The sequence below is a fragment of the Pan paniscus genome, chromosome 14, assembly GCF_029289425.2.
Source record: "Pan paniscus chromosome 14, NHGRI_mPanPan1-v2.0_pri, whole genome shotgun sequence".
NCBI lineage: Eukaryota > Metazoa > Chordata > Mammalia > Primates > Hominidae > Pan > Pan paniscus.
This window is the reverse complement of record NC_073263.2, coordinates 101,301,810-101,317,264: the sequence shown is the minus strand read 5'-3', so window position 1 is coordinate 101,317,264 and position 15,455 is coordinate 101,301,810. Positions and strand designations below refer to the sequence as shown.

Genomic DNA, 15,455 nt, shown 5'->3' with positions numbered 1-15,455 from the left:
ATACAGGAGCACCCAGATTCATAAAGCAAGTCCTTAGAGATCCACAAAGAGACTTAGACTCCCATACAATAATAATAGGAGACTTTAACACCCCACTGTCAACATCAGACAGATCAACGAGACAGAAAGTTAACAAGGATATCCAGGAATTGAACTCAGCTCTGCAACAAGCAGACCTAATAGACATCTACAGAACTCTCCACCCCAAATCAACAGAATATACATTCTTCTCAGCACCACATCACACTTATTCCAAAACTGACCACATAGTTGGAAGTAAAGCATTCCTCAGCAAATGTCAAAGAACAGATATTATAATAAACTGTCTCTCACACCACAGTGCAATCAAACTAGAACTCAGGATTAAGAAACTCACTCAAAACCACTCAACTACATGGAAACTGAACAACCTGCTCCTAAATGACTACTGGGTACATAACGAAATGAAGGAAGAAATAAAGATGTTCTTTGAAACCAATGAGAACAAAGATACAACATACCAGAATCTCTGGGACACATTTAAAGTAGTGTGTACAGGGAAATTTATAGCACTAAATGCCCACAAGAGAAAGCAGGAAAGATCTAAAATTGACACCCTAACATCACAATTAAAAGAACTAGAGAAGCAAGAGCAAACAAACTCAAAAGCTAGCAGAAGGGAAGAAATAACTAAGATCAAAGCAGAACTGAAGAAGATAGAGACACAAAAAACCCTTCAAAAAATCAATGAATCCAGGAGCTGGTTTTTTGAAAAGATCAACAAAATTGATACACTGCTAGCAAGACTAATAAAGAAGAAAAGAGAGAAGAATCAAACAGACGCAATAAAAAATGATAAAGGGGATATCACCACCGATCCCACAGAAATATAAACTACCATCAGAGAATACTATAAACATCTCTACGCAAATAAACTAGAAAATCTAGAAGAAATGGATAAATTCCTGGACACATACACCCTCCCAAGACTAAACCAGGAAGAAGTTGAATCCCTCAATAGACCAATAACAGGCTCTGAAATTGAGGCAATAATTAATAGCTTACAAACCAAAAAAAGTCCAGGACCAGACAGATTCACAGCCAAACTCTACCAGAAGTATAAGGAGGAGCTGGTACCATTCCTTCTGAAGCTATTCCAATCAATAGAAAAAGAGGGAATCCTCCCTAACTCATTTTATGAGGCAAGCATCATCCTGATACCAAAGCTTGGCAGAGACACACACAAAAAAATAGAATTTTAGACCAAAATCCCTGATGAACATCAGTGCAAAAATCCTTAATAAAATACTGGCAAACTGAATCCAGCAGCACATCAGAAAACTTATCCACCATGATCAAGTGGGCTTCATCCCTGGGATGCAAGGCTGGTTCAACATATGCAAATCAATAAACATAATCCAGCATATAAACAGAATCAAAGACAAAAACCACATGATTATCTCATTAGATGCAGAAAAGGCCTTTGACAAAATTCAACAGCCCTTCATGCTAAAAACTCTCAATAAATTAGGTATTGATGGGATGTATCTCAAAATAATAAGAGCTATTTATGACAAATCCACAGCCAGTATCATACTGAATGGGCAAAAACTGGAAGCATTCCCTTTGAAAACTGGCACAAGACAGGGATGCCCTCTCTCACCACTCCTATTCAACATAGTGTTGGAAGTTCTGGCCAGGGCAATCAGGCAGGAGAAAGAAATAAAGGGTACTCAATTAGGAAACGAGGAAGTCAAATTGTCCCTGTTTGCAGATGACATGATTGTATATTTAGAAAACTCCACTGTCACAGCCCAAAATCTCCTTAAGCTGATAAGCAACTTCAGCAAAGTCTCAGGATACAAAATCAATGTGCAAAAATCACAAGCATTCTTATACACCAATAACAGACAAACAGAGAGCCAAATCATGAGTGAACTCCCATTCACAATTGCTACAAACAGAGTAAAATACCTAGGAATCCAACTTACAAGGGAAGTGAAGGACCTCTTCAAGGAGAACTACAAACCACTGCTCAATGAAATAAAAGAGGATACAAACAAATGGAAGAACATTCCATGCTCATGGATAGGAAGAATCTTATCGTGAAAATGGCCATACTGCCCAAGGTAATTTATAGATTCAATGTCATCCCCATCAAGCTACCAATGACTTTCTTCACAGAATTGGAAAAAACTACTTTAAAGTTCATATGGAACCAAAAAAGAGCCCACATTGCCAAGTCAATCCTAAGCCAAAAGAACAAAGCTGGAGGCATCACACTACCTGACTTCAAACTATACTACAAGGCTACAGTAACCAAAACAGCATGGTACTGGTAGCAAAACAGAGATACAGACCAATGGAACAGAACAGAGCCCTCAGAAATAATACCACACATCTACAACCATCTGATCTTTGACAAACCTGACAAAAACAAGAAATGGGGAAAGGATTCCCTATTGAATAAATGGTTCTGGGAAAACTGGCTAGCCATATGTAGAAAGCTGAAACTGGATCCCTTCCTTACACCTTATACAAAAATTAATTCAAGATTGATTAAAGACTTAAATGTTAGACCTAAAACCATAAAAACCCTAGAAGAAAACCTAGGCAGTACCATTCAGGACATAGACATGGGCAAGGACTTCGTGTCTAAAACACCAAAAACAATGGCAACAAAAGCCAAAATTGACAAATGGGATCTAATTAAACTAAAGAGCTTCTGCACAGCAAAAGAAACTACCATCAGAGTGAACAGGCAACCTACAAAATGGGAGAAAATTTTTGCAATCTACTCATCTGACAAAGGGCTAATATCCAGAATCTACAAAGAACTCAAACAAATTTACAAGAAAAAAACAACCTCATCAACAAGTGGGTGAAGGATGTGAACAGACAATTCTCAAAAGAAGACATTTATGCAGCCAACAGACACATGAAAAAATGCTCATCATCACTGGCCATCAGAGAAATGCAAATCAAAACCACAATGAGATACCATCTCACACCAGTTAGAATGGCGATCATTAAAAAGTCAGGAAACAACAGGTGCTGGAGAGGATGTGGAGAAATAGGAACACTTTTACACTGTTGGTGGGAGTGCAAACTAGTTCAACCATTGTGGAAGACAGTGTGGCGATTCCTCAAGGATCTAGAACTAGAAATACCATTTGACCCAGCCATCCCATTACTGGGTATATACCCAAAGGATTATAAATCATGCTGCTACAAAGACACATGTACACGTATGTTTATTGTGGCACTATTCACAATAGCAAAGACTTGGAACCAACCCAAATGTCCATCAATGACAGACTGGATTAAGAAAATGTGGCACATATACACCATGGAATACTATGCAGCCATAAAAAAGGATGAGTTCATGTCCTTTGTAGGGACATGGATGAAGCTGGAAACCATCATTCTTAGCAAACTATCACAAGAACAAAAAACCAAATACCACATGTTCTCACTGATACGTGGGAATTGAACAATGAGAACACTTGGACACAGGAAGGGGATCATCACACACCGGGGCCTGTTGTGGGGTTGGGGGAGGGGGAAGGGAAAGCATTAGGAAATATACCTAATGTAAATGACGAGTTAATGGGTGCAGCACACCAACATGGCACATGTATACATATGTAACAAACCTGCATATTGTGCACATGTATCCTAGAACTTAAAGTATAATAAAAAAAAAAAAAAAAGGAAAGCTAAGGCAGAAAAAAAAAAGGCAATTAAAAAAGGCAATTATGAACTCCACCTCCGTGGAAAACAATAGGTCTGGCAGAAATAGAAAGATAATCATTTATTACTATATAGTTCAGCTCTAAATAGTTTTTACACTGAATATTAACCTTACTAAAGTTAAAATATAATTGTATTGGGACAACTGGGGGATGGGCAAGGTTCACACGTGGCAGAGACAAGGTGGAGAGGGAGGAATGATAAATCCTCATTCTCCATAGTGAGGAGTCAATATATCATGCCTGAAATAGAAAAAAAAAAAAAAATTTAAGAAATGTATTATTGCCAAGCACAGTGGCTCACGCCTGTAATCCCAGCACTTTGGGAGGCCGAGGTGGGTAGATCATGAGGTCAGGAGTTCAAGACCAGCCTGGCCAAGATGGTGAAACCCTGTCTCTACTAAAAATACAAAAAAATTAGCCAGGTGTGGTGCTGGGCGCCTATAATCCCAGCTACCAGAGAGGCTGAGGCAAAGAACTGCTTGAACCCGGGAGGCAGATGTTGCAGTGAGCAGAGATTGTGCCACTGCACTCCAGCCTGGGTGACAGCAAGACTCCATCTCAAAAAAAAAAAAAAGTATTATTTAGAAATATTGAAGAAAATGGCATACGAATAAGCTAGAACAGGTAAAAGGGATTGTCTCTGGAAAGGGGGAAACAATAATGGTTGGGGGTTGCTTTATAACTATTTGGCTTTTTAAATAATGTGTAAGAATGAATTTTAGACTAATTGTTTTAAAGTTTATAACCAAGCCTGGGCAACATAGAGAGACCCCCATCTCTACAAAATAAAAATAAAAAAATTAGCCAGGCACAGTGGCGCACACCTGTGGTCCCAGCTACTCAAGAGGCTGAAGTGGGAGGATTGTTTAAGCCTGGGAGGTTGAGGCTGCAGTGAGCAATGATTGAACAACTGCATTCCAGCCTGGGTGACAGAGAAAGACCCTATCTTAAAAAAAAAAAAAAAAAAAAAAAGCCAGGCAGGGTGGCTCAAGTCTGTAATCCCAGCTCTTTGGGAGGCCAACGTGGGTGGATCACCTGAGGTCAGGAGTTTGAGATGAGCCTGGCCAACATGGTGAAACCTCATCTCTACTAAATATACAAAAATTAGCTAGGTGTGGTGGTGCACACCTGCAGTCCCAGCTACTCAGGAGGCTGAGGGCAGGACAATCACTTGAACCAGAGAGGCGGAGGTCGCAGTGAGCAGAGATCGCACCATTGCACCCCCAGGCTGGGCAAAAGAGTAAAACTCTGTCTCGGAAAATCAAAAAAAAAATGTCAAAGGATGGGTACCTTGTTTTGGAATGGCTGACCATGTTCTCTGAAGTGCTATCCTACTGTAAAAATAGATACATTTCAACAAAAGTACTTTTTAATGCATTTTTGGGCTCAGTAGAATGTAAGAGAATTTTCAGCTGGGCATGGTGGCCTACGCCTATAATCCCAGCATTTTGGGAGGCCGAGGCGGGCGGATCACCTGAGGTCAGGAATTTAAGACCAGCCTGGCCAACATGGTGAAATCTGTTTCTACTAAAAATACAAAAATTAGCTGGGCCTGGTGGTGGGCACCTGTAATCCTAGCTACTCGGGAGGCTGAGGCACGAGAATTGCTTGAACCCAGGAGGTAGAGGTGGCAGTGAGCCAAGATTGAGCCACTGCACTCCAGACTGAGCAACAAAGTGAGAGTCCATCTCAAAAAAAAAAAAAAAAAAAAAAGAGTAAGAGAATTTTCCAGAAGCAGAGGAATAACAAAAAGCAATAGGTTGAATTCTGATTTGTGAAAGAAAAATAAGGACACGGGGAATCAAATACCTATATCAGACCTAGTATCAGAATACTAAGCCTTGAGACCACTGCAAGGTTAAAGAGAGTAAATTGAGACTCTCCCACATTAGTAGTATCTTTGACTTTCAGTAGGAGCAAACACAAATTTTCTTTGGAGGAAAACCTTCTCACTCTAAGCTCTTGGGATCTAAGAATTGATTGAATTAATTCCAATGAATATGGGTTCATGATCCTTTTGTGGTTCACAAGCATGATGATTGACTTCTCATGCTATTGTGTGAGATGTACCTCCTTCAAATCTTGCTGCAACATTGGCACATTACAGATCTGATGTGAATAAAATACACATACGGGTTCATGCCATAAGTAAGAGTCAACAGAAACAACAAAAAATGATTTAGACAGGTTATTTCAAAGAGGGCTCATGAGGCTAGGAAACCAAGAACTCTTAATGCTATGACCAAAGATTGAAGTTCTCTATAGAATGCCATAGCACTCAATAATGTTATGTTTTCTTGAGGCATATAAGACTTTGCCACTCATAATCATGACATAATAATCCATGATTGTTGATGTGGGAAAGTAAATAAGTGTCCCAAAGTTTAACCAAAGTTTCTCTTCTTTAGATTAAAAATTATTTATGGCCAGGCGCGGTGGCTCATGCCTGTAATCCCAGCACTTTGGGAGGCTGAGGCGGGCGGATCACAGGGTCAGGAGATTGAGACCATCCTGGTTAACAAGGTGAAACTAAAAATACAAAAAATTAGCCAGGAGTGGTGGCAGGCGCCTGTAGTCCCACCTACTCTGGAGGCTGAGGCAGGAGAATGGCATGAACCCAGGAGGCGGTGCTTGCAGTGAGCTGAGGTCGTACCACTGCACCCCGGCCTGGGTGACAGAGCAACACTCCATCTCAAAAAAAAAAAAATTACACCCCAAAGTACTGAATTTATCAGATTCATAATATACCAAGCAGATATGTAGAAGAACCAAATAGAACTTTCAGATATGACAAATATAATAATTAAAATAAAAAACTCAGAGGATGGCCCAGGCATGGTGGCTCACACCAGAAATTCCAGTACTTTGGGAGGCCGAGGCAAGTGGATCACCTGAGCTCAGGAGTTTGAGACCAGCCTGGCCAACATGGTGAAACCCCATCTCTACTAAAAATACAAAAATCAGCTGGGCGTGGTGGTGCATGCTTATAATCCCAGCTACTTGGGAGGCTTAGGCAGGAGAATTGCTTGAACCCAGGAGGCAGAGGTTATAGTGAGCCGAGATCATGCCACTGCACTCCAGCCTGAGCCACAGAACAAGACTTCGTCTCAAAAAAAAGCAAAACAAAAACCAAAGACAAAAAACCTCAGAGGATGGGTTAAACGGATTAGACACAATTGAAGAGAGAATTAGAAAACTGGAAATTAAACATGAAGAACTAACTGAGAATGTAACACAGAGAAACAAGGAGAAAATATGAGAAGATATTAAGAGAGAAGGAGGATAGAATGAAGTTTCCAACTACGTGTACTCAGCATCTCTGAAGGAAAGAATAGAAAGGAGAAACAGAGGCCATATGTGAATTACTAATGGAAATTTTACAAAACAGATAAAAGACATGAATCTACAAATATAGGAAACACAACTTATACCAAGCAAAAAGGAAGCAAAAATGTAAGGGAGGAAGGGAGGGAGAAAAAGAGTAATAAATCCACACCTTGTCACATTTTAGTAAAACCTCAGTATACCAAGGGAAAAAAAAAGGACTTTTGTTGAAATGTATCCATTTTTACAGTAGGATGGCACTCTAGAAAACATGGTCAACTGTTCCAAAACAAGGTACTCATCCTTTGAAATGTTTTTTATTATAAACTTTTTTTCCCCCAAGACAGAGCCTCGTTCTGTCACACAGGCTGGAGTGCAATGGTATGATCTTGGCTCGCAGCAACCTCCACCTCTGAGGTTCAAGCAATTCTCCTGTCTTAGCCTCCTGAGGGTGGGACTACAGGTGCGCACCACCACGCCCAGCTAATGCTTATATTTTCAGTAGAGATAAGGTTTCACCATGTTGGCCAGGCTGATCTCAAACTCCTGACCTCAGGTGATCTGCCTGCTTTGGCCTCCCAAAGTACTGGCATTACAGGTGTGAGCCACCACACCCAGGCCATAAAGACATTTTCAAAAAAACAAAAATGTAAACTTTATGATCAACCAACTTTCACTATAGGGAAATTCTGAAAGTTGCACCTGAACAGAAAGAAAACTGACCCCAGGAAGATCTGAGATACAAAACGAATGATAAGCAAAAAAAAAGTGGGAAAATATGTAAGATAATATAAAGAAATACTGTAGATAGCAATAATATAAAATGTACAGGATTAAAGAGAGATAACTAAAATATTGAGCAAAAATAATGCATACAGTGCAAGAGAAATAACTGGATTTAAAGTTTTCCAAGATTCTTGAGCTGTCCAGAAGAAAGATATGGATTAATTTTAGGCATTGTTAAGCGTGCTTAGTAAAATTTCAAGAGTAACCAATAAAAATTACAAACACAGTCCTAACTTATAAACTAAGAGAGGAAAGAATGGACTAAGAAAATAAACAAACTGGCCAGCCATGGTAGATCACACCTGTAATCCTTGAACTTTGGGAGGCCGAGGCGGGTGGATCACCTGAGGTCAGGAGTTCAAGACCAGCCTGGCCAACATGATGAAACCCCCATCTCTAATAAAAAGACAAAAAATTAGCCGGACGTGGTGGCAGGCACTTGTAATCCCAGCTACCCAGGAGGCTGAGGCAAGAGAACTGCTTGAACCCGGGGGGCAGAGGTTACAGTGAGCCCAGATCGCGCCACTGCACTCCAGCCTGGGCAACAAGCAACAAGAGCAAAACTCAGTCTCAAAAAATAAAAAATTTGGCCGGGTGCAGTGGCTTATGCCTGTAATCCCAGCACTTTGGGAGGCCAAGGCGGGTGGATCACGAGGTCAGGAGATTGAGACCATCCTGGCTAACACAGTGAAACCCCATCTCTACTAAAAATACAAAAAATTAGCCGGGCATGGTGGTGGGCACCTGTAGTCCCAGCTACTTGGGAGGCTGAGGCAGGAGAATGGCGTGCACCCAGGAGGCAGAGCTTGCAGTGAGCCAAGATCGCGCCACTGCACTCCAGCCTGCGTGACACAGCGAGACTCCGTCTCAAAATAAATAAATAAATAAAAATAAATAAATAAAAAATTTAAAAATATATATACATTTTAAAAGGAAAGAAAGACGAAAAAAGAAACATGAAACAGGTGGGAAAACATTATGAAATATAATGGTGTAATTAAAGTGAAACTCGTCAGTAATTACATTAAAAGTCAATGGATTAGCTGGGTACAGTGGCTCATGCCTGTAACCCCAGCACTTTGGGAGGCTGAGGCAGGTGAATTGCCTGAGGTCAGGAGTTCGAGACCAGACTGGCCAACATGGTGAAACCCCATCTCTACTAATAATACAAAAATGAGCCGGGTGTGGTGGCAGGCACCTGTATTCCCAGCTACTTGGGAGGCTGAGGCAGGAGAATCGCTTAAACCTGGGAGGTGGAGGTTGCAGTGAGCCAAGATCGTGCCATTGCACTACAGCCTGTGCAACATAGTGAGACTACGTTTCAAAAAAAAAAAAAAAAAAGACAATGGATTAACATTCTAGTTAAAAGAGAAATTGTCGGCTGGGCATGGTGGCTCATGCCTGTAATCCCAGCACTTTGGGAGGCCGAGATGGGCAGATCATGAGGTCAGGAGATCAGCACCATCAACATGGTGAAACCCCATCTCTGCTATAAACATACAAAAAATTAGCCGGGTGTGGTGGCAGGCGCCTGTAGTCTCAGCTACTCGGGAGGCTGAGGCAGGAGAATGGCGTGAACCCGGGAGGCAGAGCTTGCAGTGAGCCAAGATCACGCCACTCCACTCCAGCCTGGGTGACAGAGTGAGACTCCATCTCAAAAAAAAGAGTGAAATTGTCAACATAGATATAGAAATTTTTTAAAAATAGGAGACGTAATTAAAATACAAAGATATGGACACTTTGAAAGCAAAAGGATGAAAATGTTACACTGAGCAAATGCCAACCTAAGGAAAGTTGATGTTGCTGTATTACGATCAGACCACATAAACATTCAAGCAAAATGCATTATAAGGGATAAAGATGGTCAGTACATAGAAATAGATGAATCAATATGCCAGGAATATATGTAGTAATTCTAAATGTGTATATACCTAAAGACATTGGCAAATTTTCTATTGGAGAATAGATTTCAACTAGACTCTCTCAATTTTTGACACATCAAGCAGATAAAAGTCAGTAAAGATTTGTATATTTGAATAACATAATTAACAAGCTTGGTCTAATAGAAAATATATAGAACTCTGCACCTAGTAAGTAGAAAATATACTTTCTTCTTCAGCACATGGAACAGTTACAAAAAATGGCTAATGTATTCGGTCATGAAGCAGAATGACAAATTTCAAAGAATCATCACCATTCACATCACATTTCTCTAACCACCCACCATGCCACTATGCTAGAGCTCAGCAACAAAAAGATAAATTGAAAAACACAAAAAACAAAAAACTCTCGTACACTTGGAAATTTAAGTCCTTGCTACTCAAGGTATGGTTTGTGGCCCAGTCTCGGTCCCTGAAACTTTACCATGCCACTATGATTAAGTGCAACCTTGGAGAGTAACAGTTGAGAAACTTCTGTAGCACCTGACATTGCTGTCACCCAACCAGCATTTAATTTTTATAGCAATTCATTTGTATTGTATTTTACAAAAGTATCAGTCCACAATGGATTGGATAACTAAATTGGTTCTTCATCATAGACTTTGGGAAGCACTCTTTTGTATGTTATATTTCAAGCAAGAGACCAAATAAATGACAATTAAAAAATACTCAGAACTAGCCAGGCACGGTGGCTCGCGCCTGTAATCCCTGCACTTTGGGAGGCCGAGGCAGGATCACCTGAGGTCAGGAGTTCGAGACCAGCCTGGCCAACGTGGTGAAACCCCATTTCTACTAAAAATACAAAAATTAACTGGGCGTGGTGGCAGGCGCCTGTAATCCCTGCTACTTGGGAGGCTGAGGCAGGAGAATTGCTGGAACCCAGGAGGCAGAGGTTGCAGTGAGCCGAGATCATACCATTGCACTTCAGCCCGGGCGACAACAGTGAGACTCCTTCTCAAAAAAACAAAAACAAAAAACCCCACTCAGAACCAAATGATTAAAAAAGAAATATGTTCTCATAGACCTATTTTGTTGGATCATAGCTATTTACTTTTTGCCACTCTCAACAGCAGCTTGTGTCTCCTCCAGGTTGGGGATCTGCCACCATTTTTGTCTCCCTCCTGCCTGCCATGGCAACTAGTTGAGTAGGTACTCAGTATTTATTTAAGTATTGATTAGTATTTAAATTTAAATACTTAAATAGTAAATAAATTTAAAGAATTGTTTAAGTATTCATTCAACTGAAATGGCAGCTATGGAATCATGCCTCTTCCTCCTCGGTGCCTACTTTCTTGGCCTCACCCAGTGTCATGGAGTTACATCAGAAATCGGTGCATTACTTGGCATATTTTTACTGTGGCCCAGCAAGCAGTGGCTTAGACAGCCCCACACCTCCTCATGCATTTAACAATGAAAAGGAGGAGATAAGAGGGAGTGGAGGCAGTCTTTTTTATCATCCGTGCTTGGGAAGGTGAGCTGGTAGTGCCATCCTTGACATGAAGGAGTTACTTAAACACAAATTGGATTAGCAGGACAGGATTAGAGCCTGCTGGAAGGTATTATATACTTATAAACTGCTTTGTGGAAACTCCTATTGTTTTCATTATAAGCCCATACTTCAGAGAGAGTCAATCAAATGAAATATGGAATTAGTCTATTAATAAAAAAAGAGATATAAAATGAAGTGACTACATTTTAATAATGCCAAGAAAGCTGAATTAGGCAATAATGATTCAGTTTAGCCAGACTCTAACTAGATAATCTGAAATTAAGAGTTTTAATATGGATTTCTTCTTACTGAGAAATAAACTCACTAAAAATGGTCTCTATGTCCTCCATCAAGAGAATAATATTCAAATAAGAAACATGATTAAGAGGTGACTTTGAGAAAGAAAAGAGAATATGAGATATTTGAGAAGTTTCAGGCTTATCTGGACTTTCCAGTGAATTGAAGCTCCTAGGTCTAAATGGATGATAATCCCAGTCCCAGGACACTGAAAGAGTCTGCAGATGGGAACACAGAGCTCCTGTCAGTTACCTTGGAGAGATAATGGAGAACAGGAAGCTGACTAAAGATAAAAAGAAGCCAAGGCACTCACTTTCCAAGAAAGACGAAAAAGGTGGGTTAGGACATACACGAGCAGGTGAGCTGGAGGCTGGTTCCTGGCAAAAATTCTAGGAGACTCAAATCTTGGTTCTGCTATTTAATGGCAATGTGACCTTGTACATATTTCAAAACATTGCTATAAGGATTGAATAAGATAACATATGTAAATGGGATAAGGTATGTAAATAACAATATATGTAATACAGCACTTGTAACAGAAAATTCTCAGGCTCACGCCTGTAATCCCAGCACTTTGGGAGGCTGAGGTGGGCAGATCACCTGAGGTCAGGAGTTCGAGACCAGCCTGACCAATATGATGAAACCCCATCTCTACTAAAATTACAAAAATTAGCCAGGTGTGGTGGCATGCGCCTGTAATCCCAGCTACTCGGGAGGCTAAGACAGGAGAATCTCTTGAACCCAAGAGGCGGAGGTTGCATTAAGCTGAGATCACACCATTGCACTCTAGCCTGGGCAACAAGAGCAAAACTCTGTCTCAAAAAAAAAAAAAAAGAAAAGAAAAGAAAAGGAAGAAAGAAAATTCTCAGTACAGCATTTTTGTATTTCCAACAGTTTACAAAGAGGTGGTAGCAATGAGGTACTGACTTGGGGTTCCTCAAGAACAAGTCTCATTTACCTGACCTCACTTTGCTGGTTAGGTGGAGGTACTGGGGGAGAAGGTATTTTTGGACAAGTAGATTGGGAACATATCTTCATTTTGAAAAGGCATTTGATGAAAATATCATAATATCTGCATGAAAAGATTGGATTTTAGGAGAGTTAGGTTTCTGAATAAGCACATTCATGGTATAATTCATGGGCTGGGTGCGGTGGCCTGTAATCCCAGCACTTTGGGAGGCAGAGGTGGGCAGATCACCTGAGGTCAGGAGTTGGAGACTAGTCTGACCAACATGGTGAAACCCCATCTCTCCTAAAAACACAAAATTAGCCAGCCACGGTGGTGCACGCCTGTAATCCCAGCTACTCGGGAGGCTGAGGCAGCAGAATCACTTGAACCCAGGAGGCGGAGATTGCAGTGAGTGAGCCGAGATCGTGCCACTGCACTCCAGCCTGGGCAACAATAGCAAAACTCTATCTATGAAAAAAAAAACATTCATGAACTGGATATCTCTGTGCCTCAATTTCCTTACTTGTAAAATGAATGTAATCATAGCACCTCAATGGCTTGTCATGCAAATTACAGCGCCCAGCATATCGTCAGCACTATATACGTCTCTGTTCAATAAACCGGAAAAGAAGTTTTTAGCAGCATGCTTGTGCAGCACTTGGCCCCAACCTCGTCAAAATTTCCCAGAAACTTGTTAAATTTTCATATGATGTGCATGTCAAATTCTCAGATGATATAAATGTTGGATAATGAAATCAAAATCCAAAAAGACCTTGACAGGCTAGGGCTATGATGTGAAATATGTCAGATAAAATTAAGTCCTAGATAGAGATTTTAAGAAAAAAAAAACAAACTTTTTTTTTTTGAGACAGAGTCCTGCTCTGTCACCCAGGCTGAAGTGCAGTGGGGCAATCTCGGCTCACTACAACCTCCGCCTCCCAAGTTCAAGTGATTCTCGTGCCTCAGCTTCCCAAGTAGCTGGGATTACAGGTGTGTGCCACCACTCCTGGCTGATTTTTTGTATTTTTAGTAGAGATGAGGTTTTGCCATGTTGCCCAGGCTGGTCTTGAACTCCTCGCCTCAAGTGATCCGCCTGCCTCAGCCTCCCAGAGTGCTGGGAATATTGATGTGAGCCACTGCACCGGCCAAGATGATTATTATTATTATTTGTTTTTTGTTTTTTTTTGAGACGGAGTCTTGCTCCGTCGCCCAGGCTGGAGTGCAGTGGCACGATCTCGGCTCACTGCAAGCTCTGCCTCCTGGGTTCACACCATTCTCCTGCCTCAGCCTCCCCAGTAGCTGGGACTGCAGGTGCCCGCCACCACGCCCAGCTAATTTTTTGTATTTTTTAGTAGAGATGGGGTTTCACCATGTTAGCCAGGATGGTCTTGATCTCCTGACCTTGTGATCTGCCCACCTCAGCCTCCCAAAGTGCTGGGATTACAGGTGTGAGCCACCATGCCCGGCCTATTGTTATTATTATTTTAAACAAAGACCAGCTTGGCTTTCCAGAAGTTTCTATGGATGAAAAAGAGAATTTTGGCCAGGCATCATGGCTTATGCCTGTAATCCCAGCCCTTTGGGAGGCCGAGGCAGGAGGATCACATGAGTCCAAGAGTTCAAGAACAGCCTGGGCAACACAGCAAGACCCTATCTCTACAAAAAATAAAACAATTAGCTGGGTATGGTGGTGGGTGCGTATAGTCCCAGCTGCTTAGGAAGCTGAGGTGGGAGGACTGCTTGAGCCCAGGAGTTGGAGGCTGCAGCGAGCTATGATGACACCACTGCACCCCAGCCTGGGCAACAGAACGACCAAAAAAATTTTTTTAAATGAAATTTTAGCTGACTCTGAGCTTAGGATGCCTAAAACAGTATGTCTAGCACATTGCAATGTCCAGCTGCATTAGGAGAATGAAAATGTCCTAGTAAAGACTCTATGTGGACATATGTACTTCAAGATGGTGGGCACAGCTTGCCCATCATTAACTCTTCTTTCCCTTCTCCTCCTCAGGTTTCCCCTAAGTGGTAGCACAGCTGCTACTACTATGGAGATAAGGATGGCTTCGGAACCCAGATAAACAATAAGGAAATGTAAAGCAGAAATAGACTATATTTCCAACTCATTTGAGTGGCAGAAAACATTCTCAGGTGGGTATTGGAGGACAGCCTCAAGATTTGTGAAGAACTATAATTAGAAGTTTATCAGGGCACCTAATGGCTCACTGTGCTACAATGCTAAAATAAATTCCCCTCTAATCATGATTACTACAGGATTTATCTATTTCCTATAGGAAATCAAGCTACTCCCAGGTACTTTATCAACTTTTTTCTCATAATAAACCCTGTCCCTGACAAAAGAAGATATTGTCATCCCTACAGTACAGATAAGAAATTGAGGCAAAGAAGTAAAGTGAATTGCCCTGGGTCACACAGAACTGGAATTACAATTTAGCATCGAATCTTGGAGTGCATTACATGAGGTATGGGAAGGAGCATACTGAAATCATATTATAGCCTTCAGAAAAAGGCCTATTTACTTTAATCTCTGGGAGAAGGATTAATAGTATTTTCCTTGGCACATGCCAAAGATGTTGAGTAGGCATTTTAGATTCCACAGGCTCATTCTAATCCTTTTCCAAATACTTGGAAAGCCTTAGTTTGACCATTAGGAAGATACTGGAAATTAAATTTTTTCTTTAAAATTAAGGCAAATATTTGCTAGAAACTCCAGAAAAAGCAATTAATCCAGAAAATTGTATAGTACAGCCACGTTGTTTCAGGTCACCTGGGGCAAGAAACTTTCAAGTAGGCATAAATCCAGAGAGCCAGCTCCCTCATCCCCCGCCCCACAACCCATTCCCAGCCCAACCTCATTGTCTAGGGCCTGGATAGATAAAGGTCAAGCGAACTCATGTTTTTAACTTTAAAAGTTCCAT

At 41.1% G+C, this 15,455-nt stretch overlaps 1 protein-coding gene and 2 non-coding genes across 8 annotated transcripts in view; 2 read left to right on the top strand and 1 right to left on the bottom strand.

The window, feature by feature from the left end:
* Positions 1 to 15,455, bottom strand: part of CLYBL (citramalyl-CoA lyase) — a 295,682-nt gene that overhangs the window by 109,713 nt on the left and 170,514 nt on the right. The gene's annotated exons all lie outside the window — the stretch shown is intronic.
* On the top strand, positions 5,746 to 5,849 carry LOC112436935 (small nucleolar RNA U13). The gene has a single exon (XR_003025603.1). It is a non-coding gene; the product is annotated as a small nucleolar RNA U13 (small nucleolar RNA).
* LOC112436924 (small nucleolar RNA SNORA25) lies at positions 5,920 to 6,046 on the top strand. The gene has a single exon (XR_003025592.1). It is a non-coding gene; the product is annotated as a small nucleolar RNA SNORA25 (small nucleolar RNA).